Source organism: Gallus gallus, chromosome 5 (assembly GCF_016699485.2).
Source record: "Gallus gallus isolate bGalGal1 chromosome 5, bGalGal1.mat.broiler.GRCg7b, whole genome shotgun sequence".
Classification (NCBI taxonomy): domain Eukaryota; kingdom Metazoa; phylum Chordata; class Aves; order Galliformes; family Phasianidae; genus Gallus; species Gallus gallus.
The window spans coordinates 43,074,611-43,094,234 of NC_052536.1; the positions used below are offsets into that span (position 1 = coordinate 43,074,611).

Sequence of the window (19,624 nt, forward strand, 5' to 3'; positions counted from 1 at the left end):
CAGCAACGTTTATGAGTAGCAAAACACTTCCTAGTACCTTTGGGCAGGAATCTTCACCCTGTTCTAGTAGGTGATGATCCTGCTACAGCTACTCACATTTTTATCATCTCTCAATTAGCAATAGCCATGCAATCTACCCAGGCAAGAAGCTTCAGTGCTATAGAAACTGCTGCTTGCTGCTACAGAAGACATAGTTCTCCTACACGCTTTGTACCATCAACCTCTATCAAACCAAGACATCTCATTCTGCTCACCAAGCCTCCATGGTGAGCTCTCTACCATATTTCCAGTAGTGCTCAGCTGAGGACTGTGAGCAGCAGCTTGGGTCTTTAAGCACAGTAGAGCTTTCTACCGCATGGGGAAAGCAGTGCAAGAAATGGTATTTTCCTGGGAACTGGGTTGAGTCTGGGAGAAACCTCCCAAGGGAAGGGTTAAGGGAATCTTATATAATAACACATCAAACAAGACACAAAACACTCCTACCACAAAAGATCTAGTACTACATCCCAAAAATGGACACAGGGCAGCCAGATCAACTTTAACTTCAATTTCAACACCCTCATCTGTCTTGGGTTAATTCATCTAATGGTAGGAAGCGATGCTTGAGATAGCCAGGACACATATCAGGCAGGGAGCTTTATAAATACCATCAGCCTGATGCGCATTCAGAAGGCAATACAGAGCCAGTGCATTTGCTCCAGTCACTACTTTTATAATGGGGGAAAATTATGCATTTAAATAAAACTTTTCTAGGAGGAGGTAGAGCAGTTCAGTGAGAAGTATTGAACACGCTTATTCCTCTTCAGCCATTAACTATTTTTAATTTTTAAGCAAGTTATTACAGCTACTATAATATTATAAATATTATATTACTCATTCAGAAAGATTAAATATCTCAAATAAGAGAAGATATTCTCATTGCTGCTTAAGTATCTCTTTGTTATCTGCTGCCTGGCTTCTCTACCCTTCCTCCATGCTTCTCTGGGATTCTATCCTAGAAGGTACTGGTTGACCTCAATTCCTAAGCAGAAGCTGGAATACCTTGCATCAAGCAGAACCAAGCTCTGGATATATCCCAGATCAGTGAAAGGATGCTGTGAGGTTGTTTAGGTATTAGGTCTGTGATCCCACTCAACCAACTTAAGATGCTACAACATGTTGACCTCAACCTACAGCCATACTGATTCTCTGGGCTCCAGAAGAGATCAAGAACAGTGTTCCAAGGAGGTAACACCTGGCCTGGATCAGAAACACCCCCTGAACTGGGCCAATCTGCCCCATTTCTGGGCCCCATTTCTTTCTGCTTGTTGCCTGAAGCATGCATGGTACTGACACAGCACTGAGCAGATAAGTCCCACTCCACTGCTGGGCACAAAAGAGCTAAAGCAGTACTGTAGTCATTAAGCTGTACGTATTATGTGGTATTTTCTTATAAAGTAAACCCTTTAATTTGGGAAATGGTCCTTTACGGTTTGTGTTTATGCAACACCAATAACAATTGCATAGGTCAGAATCAGGATCATCAGGAGTTGCTACAATGCAAATCAACTATGTGCTCGCTACAAGTGGTGAGTGGGCTCCCTTTCCAGACCCTAACACTCTTTTCGGGATGAGGCTTAAGGAACGTGCACATCTGACTCACCAGTGGAAAGAAACAATTGATCAAACCATGGAAAGGAAAACCTTTCTTCAACTTCTCACTGATGTGGAACCCAAGAACCAAGAAGTATCCTGCTGCCTCTGTCAGAGGAAGACCCACCCCCACTGGATGTGGCTCAGACACCAAGCTGTCATCATAAAAAGCCGTTTAGGGACAGAGGTTTGTTGGGACTGGGGAAGGAGCAGGACTGCTTGTTCCCTGATCCCACTGTCTACTGTAAGAAATGTTTCTAACAACTTGCGATTCGTTCAATTAAAACCTTAATATGTAGCCCTTGCTGCCATCCAGTCACCTATCTGGTAAACACAGTGTTAGCATTTCACAGACCTTACTTGCTTCCCGCCTTCCCTGCTTGTTCAACAGACAAGCATGCTAAAAACATTCCTCCTTTTGAATGCCAGGCACCTGATCCTTGCGTCCAGGTGCTTCCCTCTGCCACACTGTGCACAGCCATTTTAGAAACAAGGCAGACAAAAACAATAGCACTGCTTCTCAGCACAGCTCCGTTACTGATGGAAGTTATCACTCTAGAGCTGAGGGACTTTAACAAAAGCAGCAGCAAAGAACCTGTGTATGGCTGAAGAACAAAGGCAACAAGGAGACAGAACAGCAGCTTTTCAGTCAGGAGCAGCTTGCCATGCTCTTTAGGAAATAGAGTTCAAAAGTCAGTTGATAAAGAGCTTGCCACCAAAAAACACACTTAGAACAGCCCATAATGGTCACATACGTAAGCACAGCATAAGCAAGAGGCAACACTGAGTGTTCCATAGGCTGCTGCACACTCACCCTGCCTGCAAACACTGGGACCATCTCACAGAGGTGGCCCCAAGGTCCTGACTAAGTCACCCTAGGACAGGAACATGGGGACAGGCCTCAGTAGCTGAGCGTACAAATGCAGCTGCATCTACAGGGCTATGGATCAAGGCATGCAGATGAAACCGAGTCGTGTTCCTTAACTGGCACAGTTGAAGGGACTGCACCATATGGCTGCAGCTTTCTTCCTCCTTAGGACAGCCAGTGCTTTCCCTGGTCCTCCTTTCCTGTGTTTATATCCCAATTTGCACTGAAGGAACCTGGTCTGAAGCACTTGAGCCACACAGCCAAGAGTTGCTTCCTGGGCCCTGTCACTGGTCCAGCAACACTGCTCACACAGGTCCTGACCAGCACAGCCCACGTTCCAGTTCAAGCCTACCAGCAGGTTTGTGAGCCTCCTGTTAAAAGATTTAAAGGTAAGTACATTTGCAACCGCTTTCCTACATCAAACCCTTGGTCAAAGGCTGTCATAAAGCTTTCATGCCCCAAGCCTGAAACATGTCTGTGATCACACAAGTGGGTTTCATTGTGAACTTTTCAGCACTGTTTATCTCCAACCATAGTAAATGTACATGAATTTTAAATTCACCCTGGAGCACAAGACAGGCACATCTTCTAAAGGGATCCAAATAGTGAATAAATATGTTGCATAATTATCAAATATTCCATACAATTGAAGAGATGTGGTCGGGTCCTATTTGGCTCCAAGACTTGGCCACTACACAACCCAGTCCAACAGCAACAGCTCTTCTACTTTCCCATAAGTGCATCTCACTGTGCCTGCCCTGCAGCAGAGTCCTGACACTGGAAACCCAAAGGAAGGAAAGCACAGCAGTGGAGGAGGTCAGCTGTCTCAGCCCATGCTGTGAGCCAAAGAGTCCACCGCAGAGCAAGAGGTCAATGGGCAAGCACCACATTCACCTGTGGCTTTATTTGATGTGGCATAAGGGCCTTTTAAGACAGAAAGAAACAAAACACTGACAACGTGCCTTGAATCTCGCGTCCTTGGAGGAGGGGAAGCGCGACACAACAGTGTCAACGAGCCTGCAGCTGCCACTCAACCTGCACAATGAAGCCTACCAAGTTAGCAGTTGTAACAAGGATGGCGTGGAGCATGTTCTCATCCTGCCTGCACCACAGCCAGCCCCAGAGAAGCTCAGCAGTGCGGGGCCCGTTGCAGGCTGCCGGCCATCAATCTTCCCAAGCAGGTTGCTGCGCAACCCGCGAACCTCGGCCGGCCGCTGACGTCTCCGCGCGTCCTCCTCACGTGCAGCTAACTTGATGTTGATGGATTAGCATAAGATGGAAAGCTGCGGCACAGCTCGCTCCCGGCACACAGGGATCGTTAAGATACAAAGGAAAATACGATAAAGCGGCGACTTATCGTGCGCACAGAAGACTGTGTGAAGGAAAACGCAGGCACTAATGAGATTAATGCTCTGATGTGATCCCTTATTTCACAATAGAAAAAAATATTTAGTTAGTAAAGACTCCTAATAAGCAGAGCAAAGACGTACACCCAAATCTGGTCTCTTGCATCCTTAACTTTGGTGCATCCTTCAGAAATGGTCTTAAACATCATCTGATGAGGAACAGTGATAAAATAAACATTTCCCCTCACCTGCTGGAGACACACCGCTGGGACACACCAGTTCCCTCTAATCCAATCCAACCAGACATTTATACCACTCTTATTAGCTCGGGAGCCGAACGCCCTGCTGAGCCACATTACCATTAATTGTTTCTCAAGTGCCAGCTACCCACTCTGCATTGTACAGTACAAAGAAAAGATACGATCTCTGCCCCGAGGAGTTCTACATGCTCAGCAGATGGTTAATGGCACCAGTGCAGTAACAGTGCTGGTACTGGTAGGGGATAACATTTATAGAAAGTGGAACAAATTAACCGGGCCTCATTACGAGCTACACTTGGCTTTCCTGGAGAATTTTGAAAAATATGGTAATAGCTGTTTTCACAATAACCTGAACATTTGTATTGGGCTTGTGACCTAAAAAACAGAACCTTAGTCATTTTTTTTTTGCAAACTAAAGGTTGCAACCTAATTGGAATTTTCTATTGAAAAACTGACATCCCATCTCTCACTAAACACACAAGCACATGGTGTTGTCTCAGAAAGGTGGAGAATTTTAAGTAAGCCCAAAATATTCCAGGTAAAAATGGAAGCTTAAAAATCGTGCTTAAGAATTATTACTTTTTAAAACGATTAAAATGAAAAAACAGGAGATGACTTACAGACTTAACGAGAACCAAAGAGAGATGAGGCAACAGACTGAGCCAGCAGGGTGAGTTTTGTGCCAGGCACGAAGCAATGCTGAAGGCTCTGGGCTGGTACGAAGAGGAATCTGGTAACTTCAAGGACAAGAAACTCACATCTGCGACACAGGTGACAAAAGCTGGGGATTATGACCACACAAGGGCACACGTGATGTACTGCTCCAAGGCCAACAGCAGGTGCCGTGTCACAGCACCATGGACACTCAGCAGTGGGGCAGCCAGTGGGAACAGGGCCGTGGGACAGCACTCCCCTCTGCACATCCTACGGAGCACATGGGACTCAGCAACCCATGACATGCCGTCCCTGGAACTTCTGACATCTGCATGTGGCTCAGCTCAAAACAGGGCATCTATACTCAACAGTACCTGTTTCTGGTTTTGATATAGACACGTGAAAACTAATGTCTCTTCTTAGCTAAGAGACCATAAATTCACCAAGCACAGCTGATGCACTTGGCTGGGACAAGCAAGGGCTGAGAAAATTTGAACTCTAATTCCGGAGATTTCAGCCCGTTGTGTCTTACTGCCATTGGTACTGGTTTTACTATCTTAAGAGCTGGAAAGCTGTTCATAGTTTGAGTATCAGCACAGGGTATTTCTATACAATCTCTAGAAGTCAATTCTTGATTCTGAAATAGAATATACAAGGGCTGCTCTGAAAGTAATGCCTCCCACTTTACTGTTTGCCCACAATATCAGAGGCAGATGGTGGTGGTGCAGCAGTGGAGGGTGAACCTTCCCTCCAACATTCTGTTCTGTTTTGTTGCCGTGTGACAGATGGCAGCAGAGGGGCACTCTGACAAAATAGCACCTGACATGAAAGTGCGTATAAAGAGAAGGTGTGTCACTGAATTCCTCCAGGCAGAAGTAATGGCATCCATGGATATTCCGCGATGCTTGCTGAACGTTTATGGAGACCAAACATTGGATGTGAGCACAGTGAGCACTGTGCTTCAGCAGTGGTGACAGCGATGTGAAAGACAAGCTACATTCTGGATGGCCACACATATCTCTAAGAGAGTGGCATGCAGGCTCTTGATCACAGCCAGCAGAAGCGTATAGCTCACGGTGATGACTATTTTGAAAAACAGTGTTTTGTAGCTGCAAATTTGCCCTACCAAATAGTATTCTTGTGCTCTTAGTATCTGTTGTAGTTTCCATGGAAACAAATACGAGGCATTACTTTCAGAACGATCTATGTACTTACAAATACCTTCTACTCAGTTTTGCAGAGTAATGCACAAAATGGTTGAACTGGTCTTCTTAGTCTTACTGTGACTTTCTCTGACAACTGTCTGGGATACACCAGACAGCTCTTCCCCAAACACCAAGTCTCTGCTGCATTCTAGAAGCACATTTCCAGTTTCTTACTCAACAATGACTCACCCTGTATTTCCACATGGACTTCACAGATCTTTTGGTAAGACGCTGGATGGGCACCTTCACTGCACTGAGGCTTCTCACAGATGGTGGAGGATACAGATGTAGCCAGCTTTCAGTTACGGACCCACATGCTAAAATCACAACACTCTGTTGCCACAGTTCTACCTTTCCATGTAAAATTTTTACAAAATCATTAAAAGGCAAGGTCCTCCTTCTATTCTAGCACAAGAACTTAAGGCCTTATAGCTCACCAGAAGCCACAGAAACTCAGTCATTCATGCCATTTCTACGTAGATCTGTACTATTATTTGTATCTCAGTAGCTAAAAGTTTGCACATTCAAGGTACAGAAAATACTTGCAAGAAAACAATACCACAGAAGACAAAACACTTTGCCAGCAACCATATTAAGACCAAGCAGTGTATAGCCATTGAATATTTAAATAAGGAGACAACGCAATCTCCATCCCATTTAGATGAAAACCTTTACACTTCAATGTAAATTCAACCTAGAACAGCTCCGAGACTACCTAAAAATTGATTTGCAAGTGGAATAATTGATAAAACTCTTGGGTCCTTACTTCTGTGTGCTCACATAATGGTAATTAAAGCTAAGCACCTCTGAAAAGCCTCTAAACAAGCACATGGAAATATAGAAGAACCTCTGAGTGGGGATTATGTATTAAACTAATGTTCATAATCATGCTCAGAAAGTTTGCTCTTCCAAAGCTTGAAACAGAAATGTTAATATTCTGAGGCAAATAAAAAACCTTAAGCTATTGCAAAAGGCAAATTTGGAATCAAGTATATAAAAGGTAATAAAACTTCAAAGGACTCATCGTGCACTCCAATTAAAATGCCCAAAATAGAATTTGAACAGCCTTGTCATTTCTAAGGAAACTTTTTTTCCCCACAGATAAACTGCTAAACTCAGGTGAGCACCAGAGCACTATTTATTTTAGGAATAAACATATTCTTTCATCTGTGCTGCAGTGAAAGAAGCACAGCATCGCAGGCCAAAGTGGCAATCAAAGCCAGTTTGACCTCATCTAATCTCCTTCACATTATCAATCCTCAGGAATCTGCAAGTATGAACAGCCAGCACAAAAGAATGAGTCCCCATACACAAAGAGTAACAACAGGAGGTTGGGTAGCAAATAAATAAATCAATAAATAAAATCCACCCTTCCCTACTTCCAGGCAATTAAGTGGAAATCTTTCATTTTTTGGAAGAGGAGTGGTTGTCAGTCTACAGTGTGAGATGAGCCACACATAGAAGCAGGCTCCAACAATTTCTGCATAGCTTGCCTAGGAAAGGCAAAAAGCATCCCTGCGGAAGGTAGAACGTCTAGCCGTGACTTCACACTGAATGACCAAACAAGAAGAAAGCAGAAGGGCACTTACTACCAGATTTGACCATACATCTACAGCTCTTAACAAGCAGTCTCACCACAACTGCTTGTTGCAGTGTTGTAACTGGAGTCAGTGCACAGCCATGGGCTCTGCTGGACGAAATGACCCTTTTTGCTGCAGTCCATAAGCCATAGTCACTGAGGACGCGTCCTTGCAGTCCTAAGTGGTAGCCACACCCTAACAACAGGAATGGCTTTGGCATGATGGCAGGTCTTGAGCACCAAGCTGGTATCACAATGGCCTGCAAACAAAGCAAAAGGACGTTCCTTCAAACAACACACAAAAGTCAGAGCAGGGCAGGTGGCTACGAGGAGTAATTTTTTAATGAGATCAACTCACGTAAAACAAACTGCGTGATATTCATGGAACTAAGCTATTTATATCAGCCTCTGGAATTTGATTTAAGAGTTGTCCCAATAACAGAAGAATATCTTACTTGATTTAGGGACTTGTTTCCATTCAACGTGGGATCAAAAACTGACTCTCCAGTAGCACAGAACTGAAGAACAACAACAAAAAATCCCAAGCACCGTATGAAAAACACTTTATTTGGCATCTCTAATTTTCATAGGAAAAAAAAAAAGACTTATTTCCAAAACATTTTATACTTCGTAAATTCTCAGAAATCCATTTATTCTCAGACAAGTTCAACTTCACCCCCCCCTCAAAGCCTGTCCAAAGTTTTAATGAAATCAAGATGCTTTTGTTTTTATAAAGACTGAAATGGGAGCGTGACCATTTCCTTCTCTTCATTAGCAGAAAAATGCATGCATGGGACATAGGAAGAGAACCTAATAACACCTAGATTTGAGGGAAAACAAAAAACAAAACCAAGACAACTGGAGAACTGGAGTAAAAAGAGAACAAAAGTTAGAGAACTCCATTCCTGTCTCATTCAGCACCTCTAACAGAGATGACACAGACAACCTGCTGTAGGTGATCTCACTACCCTCCAAAGCCACGAGGTCCTTCATTAAGATTAGGATCTCATCCCAGTCCCTGATACTTAGCATCTTTTCTGCAGATGGCCCGACTGGAAGCTAACATTCCTACTTTATTTCCTCAAATGCTATTTCAACCAGACAAAAAAGCACACAAATAAATTACTTTAACAGGACAAAACTACAAGTAAAGTCCCACCGTGGCTAGGCATGGCAACCTCAACAGCTTCCAGACACGCTCTGCACCACTTCTGCTGAGGGGAATGGTGGTTTGTGAGCAATCCCAGCCCCCACACGGACAGGCAGGGCCTGTCAGTGGCTTTGAGCTCTAAAATCACCAGTGTGATCCTGGAAATCCCCACCTTGTCTGTGACTCGGTGACTTCTCTTGGTGAGAAGAGGCCGCATCTGCAAAGCCTGGACAGGATGGGCCTCCCTGGAGACTTCAGGCAGCTTCCTGAGGGAAGGCTGAGCCCCGCAGCAACGCCAGCCCGCAGTCTCCTGGCACACCTGGATCTCACTCCAGCTGCACCACGGCTGCTGGGCACTATCCAGCCACCTGGAACTTCGAGGTCCCCACCTGCTGAACTGGGGCAGTCGCTTCATGGGAAGCGATAAATCTGGTAGACCTCCAGACAATAAATCCCTAATGTTTCCATTTTCCTACTGGCAATTATGTCAGTGCTTTTCTCGTGAGAACAAAATCCCCAACGCACCCACAGTACAGCCTCATTAAGGGACCATGCTGAAAATCTGAGGATTCCACTAACTTTAAAGAGCCAGAGTAAAAACATCAGGTGTAAAGGAGGCAAGTATACTGACAGTGGATACAATATGTCAGCTCTTACACACCAGCTGATGAACTGATAGAAGCTTGTGTTCAAACCTCAGAAGAGAGAGACCTAGACCAAAACAAAACTGGAGGAGAAGCTGTTCCCTCCTGAAGTGGCACTGTGTAGGAAGAAAACGCTTTTTGCTGTGTTAAAACATCTCAACGTTCTCCCTGCTTTTCTTCTGCTTTCAAAACAAGACTTCCACACAGATCGGTGGGAGCTGAATTTAATGTATTAAAGCATGAACAGTTTTCACCTCGGGAGCAGCAGCGGATCAATATGTGTACCGTGGATCTGAGCCTGCAGAATTTGCTCAGACAACCTCCCAACTATGGCAACCAGCAGTTTGCCAGAGAAAGGCTACTGAAGCCTTTTATAGCAATTCAAGCTACAAAAGGATGTCCCTCTACACACGATCAGCACAGCCTGGCATATCAAAGCACCTTGCAAGTCTTGGTGTTCAACATTTTTTTTTTCTTTCCTTTTTTAAGCAATTATTGTTCTGACGAGTAACCCCTGGGCAGCATCCAAGAATAAGAGGAACTTCTGCCATGGGATGCCCGGTGCGTTCCTCCTCCACAGAGAGAGGCAGTAAAACCAGCAAGCAGGTGCATATCAAAGCACTGCCACCCAACCCAACCCATGCTGTGTCCCAGCAGCATGAAGAGTGGCCCTTCTGCTCCCGGGAGGAGCCCCTCAGCACCTGGGGCCACATGGGATGCCAGCAGAGAACCCCATAGGCCTCTGGCTCTCAGTCAGACAATGCTGCATAGAAAAAGGGTTGGATTCAAAGGCACTTATAGTGGGTGGACCTAAAGCCCTACACAGATGCCCACACATAGCCTTCAATTCTGCCTGAATCAGGGTTAGCTGATTATTCAGCTGCTTTATCCTGGGGAAAAACAAACAAACAAATAGATAATCTGGAGATTAAACCAGAATGACTTCCTGAGAAATTGCTTTCTGGAACAAACAGCAAAATAAAAAAACCAACCAAAAAACAACAGTGTACCTAATACTGCTCCCAGGGGAAAAACAAATATCCCAGTTGCCTGTAGGAGAGTCTAATAAAAATGCTGAGTGAATGTGTAAGCACACGGGCTGAGCCTCCTTCCAGTCCCCTTCAGACAAACCTTTCCAGGGCAAAAGTAACACCTATAAGACCACTGACCACACGCAACCTCTGAGTGCAGACAGGAGTACATCACTACAATAAAATGCTGTGTTACACTCAGGCACACCTTCAGACAACAAGATAGTCCGCAATAGTTGAGAAAACTTCTCTCTCCATCTCCCTGTTTCTCAGTTTCTCACATGCAGGTAGAGGAAAGGACCATAAGGAGGGAGGAGAAGGATGACCCTGTAGGGATGACATGGGTTAAGCACATGATGGTCTTCAACCTGCTCTGTTATGACAGGAGCAGGAGCTACACAGGCCCGGACATCTCCCACACCTGGGATATGTTTGCAAGCACATTTGGGCCACGGATCTCACAGATGTTTCAGAGGCGCTCCTGGCACACATGGACGGCTGCTTAGCATCCCAGCTGACACCAGCCAGGCTGCTGGCAGGCTTATCCATCACACCGGGGCTTCATTTACATCGCATTTTAACTCAAAATGCCCCCAGACAGCTCTCACACCTGCTCCTTGGTCTCCTGTAGGTCCAGCAGCAGCCACGGCTCTCCCACAGCACCACTGTCACCATCCCCACCAGCACTGGATCCTCGCTACATCCAGCAGCATCCCCTACAGAGGACCCAGGAGCCACTCAGAGTATCTATAGGTATGAGCCCCTGAGGCGCTGCCATGGAGCTCACACACTGGAGCACATCAGAGGATGGTGAAAAGCAGTAATCTACAAATGCACCTTCTGACCCTTTTCACCATCTTAATGCGTTCATTCATACGACCACAGGGCACATAGCACAGCCTAGTCATGAGCCTGGCAGTGTTTTAACATCACCAGCACTACGGGGCTCTGAAGCATGAAGTCAGTCCTTAAAGCCAGAAAGAAAGGAGACCAAACCACCCCCAAGCACATTAGCTATTGATAACTCTTCACTCCAGAAATGCAATATTGAGGGCATTTCACATATTTCCTGGTGGGGAGATTACACGGTGCTTTTTAAAAATGGATGATTAGTAAGACAGAAATGCCCATAGTGAAGATCAGCAAGAAATTCCTTCTAGCGTACATATATGTATACACACGCAGTAGAACTGGAGTATTTTACCTTTCCCCAAAAAAGCAACTGCTGCTGTCAAGTACACCCTTCTATTATAGCCACATGTTCTTTTTAAGAATAGCTAATCAGAAAAGCACACAGAGGTATTTAATCAGTTTTTTCTTTCTTTAACGACCTAATGTTTCGGTTTGCAACTGCTGCCAACTCACGCTGGGTGGAAATTTAGTACTGTCAGCATTTAATTATTATTTTACCACAGATTTCTCTACCTTCCTACAGCGAAGAAATAGCTAGGAATAAAACACAACAATGAACTGCTTTTCCAGCCATTAGCCAGTCTTTGCTATTGAGCTGCACTGGAAGTGACCACTTCAGGACACCCAGAAGCTCTGCAACCCCCCGCAGGGCAGAGCTCCTGGGGCACCCTGCAGCCATCGCAGGCTGAAAGGAGGGCTCGTGGCTCTCTCCAGGAACAAAACACTTTCCTCCACCTGGGAAAAGCAGCTGTAGGACCTAACACCCAGATGGACAACACAAACGGAGGCACCTATGCCACTTGCTCAGTGTCAGCTGTGCTCACAGCACTCGGTTCCTCACAAGCCACCTTCCTGGAGTGAAGGACATGAGCTGAAGAAGCCACGTGCAGTTCCAGTTGTGCCAAGCAAATGAGAGGGAAACTGTGGTGGTCACTGGGAGCATCTGAATGCCGTTTTGTTAGGCTGTGCATTGCATTTGACAAAGCTAGGAAAGGAAATGAGAAGCGATAACTGATAGTGCCATGATTAGATCAGCCACCTTGGGAAAGGTGCTGAAGCAGAGATATTTCACTAAAATAAGGAGAAACCTGGGAATAGATTTCTGGCAAGCGATCGCAAAGCAGATATGGCCAGAATTAGAAATGGATTTTGCAGGCAGACAAAACGTAATAGATGGAAGGCAGCTCCAAATGATGTATCATGAGGCTCTATAGAGTGACTATAAAGTTTGTTCTCAGTTATTTAACGTATAGAAATCCCGGAAATACTTAACTTCAAAATACACCTGCTGTGTTATTAACTTTAACGAGCAGAAATAAAACAATGTTGCATTCAAGCTTTCTAGCAAAAAAGGAAACTGCCTTCTCCCCAGCTATCCACCCCTGGCTTCATCAGAGCTGAGTCACTTTACACAAGGTAAGTAGGACAGGAATCTCTTCTGTGACTTCTGTCATTAAGAAAGTAGCTTTACGAATGAAAGATGACTACTGGCAGTGGCAATTAATGCATTATAGATTACTTCCATAATCTAACCACACTTCCTTCTGCAGCTCACAGGTGAAGCAGTTCTTTAGGCTAAAACTAAAGCATTTTAGGGGAAGAAGGTTAGCTTTATTATCTGTTATGAAGGCTTCCATCATCCTGCTGTCCATGTCTGCATCCCCTCATTAACTGTTAAATTTAAACAGAAAGGCAACTAGCTTCCTGCAATTCCATAGCGCAAGATAGCCAAGAAAGGTACCTGCTGAGTATGCTGTGAGGGGGAAAGGCTGCTGCCCAGGTTTGGTCATCAGACACCAGAGACAATTGCTACAAGAAAGAAACACACTGACAACCCATCTCCACTTGCTCCAGTAGCCACCAGAGGTGGAGATGGGTGCACAGGCTTATGGGTCTGCACACCAGTGAAGGCCAAAACTCTGTGTCCAGAAGACTGAACTGGCCTTCTGTTCCTGGCTTGCCTGGTAGAACTGTTGAATTCTGCACAGAGAATTAATGGACTGCATGTTGTTCATAACAAGATATAGATTTCGCAGTTACAGCAGTATAAATCTATGCTGCAATGTATCAGTGTGTATGAAGAGGTCGTCCCATCTGCTGGCTCCAAAGAGCCTTACATGCATCACTCACACTGGCACATGGGAACGCTGACATAAATCACCATGCGTATCAACAGAGAAATGTGCTTGAGAAAGCGAGGGTGTCTGGGGAAGAGCAAAATATTAACACCATTTACCTATGACTGGAATACAAATGGATAATAACCGTTATCACTGTATCAATGATAGCAGCGGAGCTCCAAGTCTTGCATTCATAAAATCAGATCCAAGTGCCACTGTATCCCATGGGAGCTTCCCACAAATGCACAGAAGGTGGACTTTAAATATGAACCATCTACCCTGATCAAACAGTGAGATATTCACTCAAGCTAATTTTTCATAGATATCAGTTAGAAAAGGAAGAGTCCATCGATTTTGGCATGAAGTGGAACAGGCTTCATTTTTAGCCAGCACTTGTTCCCACGTTGGAACCAGAGGAAGGCTGGCAGGGTTTTGCAAAGTGCCACTCTGCTGGCTTCAGTGCCTGCAGAAGCCAAGCCGCTTCCCTGCTCATAGATGTGGCAGACCACCTTTTGGCACCCGGGCTGCAACTCCTGTTCCCTGGGTTTGGAAAGAAAAGCTTGATTCCAGTTCTACCATCTGGGAGACTCCATCAAAACAAAGTTCTATTTTTAAAGTAAAACAAGGTGTGGGCTGACTCCTGCTGCCTTTTTTCATCATCATTGTTTTGTCTGAGCAAGAGATGGGAGGGTGGTTTCTGTCTATATTGATCAATATTCATGTGGTTCCCTGCCCATTCATTCACGTGCTGAAACTGTTTTTGACAGTATAAAATCTGCTGAACGTAGGCAGGTTAGCAGCAGCTGCTAAAGAAATGTCAATAATTCCATGCATACTCTCCAAATCCCCCCCATCTTCATATATAACTAGCAGGCAACAAGAACTCATGTGTGAAACACGAAAGCAAGGCAAACAATTATACCTGTCTGGGGACTTCTGCACCGGTGCAATTTCTGCTCCCAATGCTTTATCCAGGCTGTAGGTTTTCAAGGGTCAGGAAGAACACCTCTTTTCCACACCATACCTAGGACAGAGTGAGGCACACGGGGTCCTCACTGTCCTGCTGGCCCAGCTCTTACTCTGACATGGAACAGCTTCTGATAGTAGTAAGACTGTAAACAATTTCAGAATGAAAATTACTATGGGGGAAAAAAAAAATTAAAAAGAACAAAATCTGCTCCAGATTGCAAAAGGATTCCTGAGCTGCCCACGTCACACCACAAACAGCCATCCCCATTCGAGCAGAAAGAAACTCACACAAAAAGGCAAGAAGGAAAGCAGGCAGGGAATAAACAGTGCACAAACGGCGCAGGGAGCAGGCAGAGTCCATTAGCATGGGATATAATGCTCCTATGGAGGATGAGCAACTGGGCAACACTGATACTATTATCAGCAGCATAGCAATGGCCGTGTCATGGAGCCCCTTGATGGGAGATAACACTGTCTAGCTGGTATAAAAATAAATAAATAAATAAATAAATAAACCTTCACTGCTAGCACTGAGGAATTATCTATCCCCTCGATAAGGGGTTCAAGGCCCACATAATTATTCACAACTCATGCCTCTGAAGAACACCGTGTCACTCCCTTTCTCAACTCCAAATACTGTTTGCCAAGTTTGTGCTGTTCCTCCATCCTGGCTGATATTCTGCCCTGCAGTGGCTCTATGAGATGCTGCCTTCTGGCCCTCCCAGTCCTGAAACAGCAGCTTTGGACCCTCTGATCCTTCCCACCGACCCTCCCCACCCCCCATTCCCTATTCTGAGCAAACTTCCACTCACCCTGTTGCTCAGGTCTATAACCTCTTTCAGTACTTCCTTGCTTCATATCCTTCCTCTTTTTGGGAGACTTCTGCACCAACCTCAGGTAGTGTAAATCAGAGTAATTCCATATACTTCAATAGCATCATAACAATTTACAAGACAGCCCCACTGCTTCTAAAAGCAAATACACTGTTGGACGAATAAAAACTCTCAGACCGATCTCTCAGCACCTCCTGCATTTGTCACTGATCTTCCAGAAGCCCCACTCTCTTTGACACGTGTCACTTCCCAAAGATCCCAGCTGGCCCTTCATTCTTCACCACCCTCAACTCAGAAGTTTTCTGCCCACCCCCAGCTGTGCTGGGCTTCTCCTGCCTTCTGAATACGCCTTGCATAATTCAGACTCACATAGTCATCTATATCAGAAAACAACTTCCAGATCATAGAGTGCAGCCATCAACATCTCTGGCTTAAACCAAACACATCATAGCATAAACTGACGTGAGCGATACCGTAATAAGGCCCGGTGTCTTTATGCTTTCCAGATCACATCAGTAGGTTTTGCAAAGGCTCGGAGCTTGGCAGCCAGCATCTCCACCGAACCACTGCTATCTTTGTATGTATGTTTCCCATTTGTAAAAATAAATAAGTAAATAACAAGCTGCTGGGTTTTTTTTTTTTCCTAATTTAATATCTATCAGAAAAAAAAAATAATGAATAAATAAATAAATAAACAAACTCTTTCTGGAAATCAGCCCTGCATTTGGGCTTTTCTGCTCCTGGAGAGGTGTCAGACTACAGGGCCACGATCAGGCCCTTAACCAGAGTACTGAGGAGTTCACCACGTGCACAATGCCAGAATGATGAAATGTTAATGAAGTGAAAGTGTATTAGTGAATTATTAAAATTTTGTTCCTCTCCGCACAGCGCAGAGCGAGAAAAACCTCAGTGAAGATAATGATAAAAATAGGATCAAAACATTTGGATCCCTTCTCCACCTTCAACAAAAAAAAAAAAAAAAAAAAAGCCTTAGAAAATCGGCTGTTAAAATTAGCATATTAATTGGGTGGCTGCTGCAAATGATCTACTGTAAAATCCTTACGGAAACAAGCTGGAGTTTGGGGCACAGCAAGACTTAACCCAGTTCTGGGAGAGGACTTCAGCTCACTCCCATCTTCAGTGATCGCTCACACCCCCTCATGCCTCTGCTTCTTGTCAGGGTGAGCCTGGTGGCCACGAATTAGCAGTGGGAAGCTCCCACCACAGGGATGGCACAGTGTAGGCCTGTGGGTCTGGACTTGTCCAGGAAGAGGGTGTACTCTTGATCAAGGCAAAGAGAATGCCCGGTGACAGGCAGAGAATTAAGTAGAAGCCTCACCTCCAGCAAACAGCCTGTCCTGTCACCCCAGACTGTAGGCGAGTTTTAGGGAGAGGTCTGACCTACACCTGAGCCAAAGCCCTGTCGAGAGGAATAAGAGAAATTATGATTACTGGAAAATCTCCAAAGGGCTAAGGAGACTGGTCCCCCGCTTTGATGGGCAGAGGTCACACATCATTTGAGAGGAAATGAGAGGAAGCTCTGAGAGGCTGCTGGGTGTTACTGAGGCAGAGGCCCTGGTACACGGAAGGCAGCAGGAAAGCAGCCCCAAAACAGCACCCTGAGTGGTGCGTGGCTGCACTCATCAAGGTCAGGCCAAAGGAGGCTGCTGCTGTGTGAGGTTGAGTGCCAGCAGGCACCAAAGACATAGCCTGTATACACCCCTTCTTGACAGTTAATTCAAGAGGTTTAGGAGTGCTTTCCACGTACGTAACCCACCCTTCATGTGCATCACCCACATCGATGAGGCAGCAAGGCAGAGCTGCTGCCATGCTGCACCAGCCACATCCCCACCATGGGGAGCCCCACAGCCCACAGTAGGAAACACACACCAGGCTCTTTAGGAAATAACTAGGAGGTGCGGGAGGAAGGCTGCTATTGTCTTCTAACTACACAGTGCCCAAGGTGCAGACAGGTCTCAAAGAAGGCCCCAGCCATTCATCTGTCACTAACGGGCTTGCAGGGCTTACCAGCCACCTTCTGCTCACAACCAGGAGCAGTGCAGCTGAAGCCAGGGAACTGCTCCCACCACAAACACAAGAAGTGACTCTTATGCTCAGAGAAAGAGAAAACAAGAGGAGAGAGCAGCACCCCCAGTTAGAGACCATCCCTCAGCACACAGTGTCCCCACCACAGCAGAAGGCACAGAGGTGAGCGATAACAGATGGCCAGCAGCAGCTGGGCTAACACCAGGGCAGCCCCATGCAGCTCAAACTATCTAAAAAGCCTCACTGAGCTCTACCCACCGCCTGTGCCCATCAGCAGGCACTTCCAGCATGGGCCATCCAGCACTCTGTGCCCAACCACGGGGTGCCTGGCTCCTCCCTGGGCTGCACAGGCCTGAGGCCTGCACTTTGGCTGCTTCAGGCCCCACCCAGCAAAGGTACTGAGCCTTACAGAGAAGGCAGTCGGGCTCCGGGCTGCCTTGGCTCCTGACAGCTGAACTCCTGGCACCTTAAGCACACTAGGACTTCCAAACCCTATGGAAGAGCCATCCTCTGAACACTGCCTCTCCTTACAGAGCTTCACGCTGGTTTCCCAGAACCAGCTGATCACTTCTGAAAAAAAAAAACAGCCATATTTTTTACGTTTTACAAGAAAACGCTGCTTTATCAGATTCCTTTTTATTATTATTATTCTTGTTACAGTCTGACTTTGGCTTGGTCGCAGCAGTAGGTAACAAGCCAACTGCAGTTTCACAGACATATTTCAAGCTGCCGGCCAAGGCCATGCTGCACTGCGTTACGTCTCGAGTCATGAACTGGCAAATTCCATCACTGAGCAGGACAACCCCACTCCAGCCCCATTTCAGCTGCTGGGCAGCCCTCAGCCCCAGCAGCCCCTTCTGCAGCCACAGCCCCCACCTCCACAACGCCCCACATCAAAAATCATTACATGAAGCAAGCTGAGCAGCTCCTCACAAGTTTATGCAACTGTTCCATACTTCCCACTCCCAAAACCCTCTACAGAAGTTCAGTCTAACACCATAAATACTCTGTTGTGAGCTGACAGAGGAGAACCGGTGCTTATTTCCCCAAATCTCCCCGCCTGCAGGAACACAGCAACCCAAGCCACAGCCTCACTGTCTGCCTGGGCCTTCCCCTCTCCACGTCCCACCCAGCCCCAGCTAACTATGGAGTCATTTACTGACTTGTAGTCTTGGACAGCCCCTGTGAAGTGTTACATTTCAGTCTCCTATGCTCAATTTCCATGGATATTTAAAAAAAAATATATGAAAGGTGATTTATGATCCAGGATAAAAGGCAGTTAGGAGCACAAGGATTGCCCCTGTTAGTAAAATAACTGGTGTACTTTTTGATCTTCCTTTCTAAGGGAGAAAAAAAAAACACCTGTGAGTATCCACACTGAATATTCAAATCATTAATTAGGCTCAAAAGGTATAAAATGCAAATGGCATAGTTTTGAAAACGTAGCCCAGAGAGCTCGAGGGGGAGGGGGGCAGTGCAATAACATTTTCTTAATAACATTAAGAAAAAATAAAGCAGACAACACCACAAGAACTGCACTTCTTGCATTTCACTTGGCAACAGCTGGCATTGCAGGACTTTCTCTAACTACAACCATTAGAGCCAAATACAGTAGCAGAGACCTCAAGGACCACCAGGGCTAAATTCAGAGAGCACCCAATCCCATCTGCTTCCTTCACTTGGAAAACAAGCAGCCGACGCGCTTCCTGCAGATAAGGGTGCTCCCGACAACAGGAAATTCTTTCTAGAAGCAAGCCCACTTTCACTCCAATGCCAGGCTTTCTTCACACACGCTCCAATACGACTCTGAGCAGCACCTGGCTGGAGGGAGGCAAGGTTCAGCCCCAGGGCCGCTTGCCCACATATACGGACAGCACCAGCCCCCTCCCTAGGGGAGGCTGAGGAGAGATGCCCCTGCAGCATCTGCTCTGCTCCACACCACTTGACTGCCCAATAACACAGAAAGGGGCATCTGCAAGCAAAGGGACACGGAGGGCAGTAGTGATTGCTGGAGATTTCGAAGCAATGCTTTGCCCTGTGGTGAAGCACTGAGGTACTTCTCTCAGCTCGGTCACTGCAAAGTGAGGATGGAAAGGAGCAAGGAAATAAAATGTTTTGGAGAAAATGCAGCGGACGCTCTGAGACATCTCCATCAAGGACACCAGAAATCATCTCCTGCCCAAGAAAATAAGCAGCACTGCAGCTCTTCTTGGGAGTTTGCTGGGGAACACCTCTCCGTAGCAAAATTCCTCTCCTTCCATACACAATAAACTCAGTAGTCCAACGAAGTAAAACTTTAATTGCCCAAAATAACAGCCCTGTTTTCTCATGCTGCACTCGTACATAATGAAGTACGCGTTATTCTCCTATCTACA

At 45.8% G+C, this 19,624-nt stretch overlaps 1 protein-coding gene across 7 annotated transcripts in view; it reads right to left on the minus strand.

The window, feature by feature from the left end:
• Window positions 1-19,624, minus strand: part of FOXN3 (forkhead box N3) — a 184,355-nt gene that overhangs the window by 163,229 nt on the left and 1,502 nt on the right. Inside the window, exon 1 of one of the 7 annotated variants that reach the window (XM_046942411.1) lies at window positions 4,727-9,069. The exons of the other annotated variants lie outside the window; for them this stretch is intronic. The gene's annotated coding sequence lies outside the window, so the exon portion shown is untranslated. Of the gene's footprint in view, window positions 1-4,726; window positions 9,070-19,624 lie in introns of those variants that run through there. 7 annotated transcript variants of the gene reach the window in all.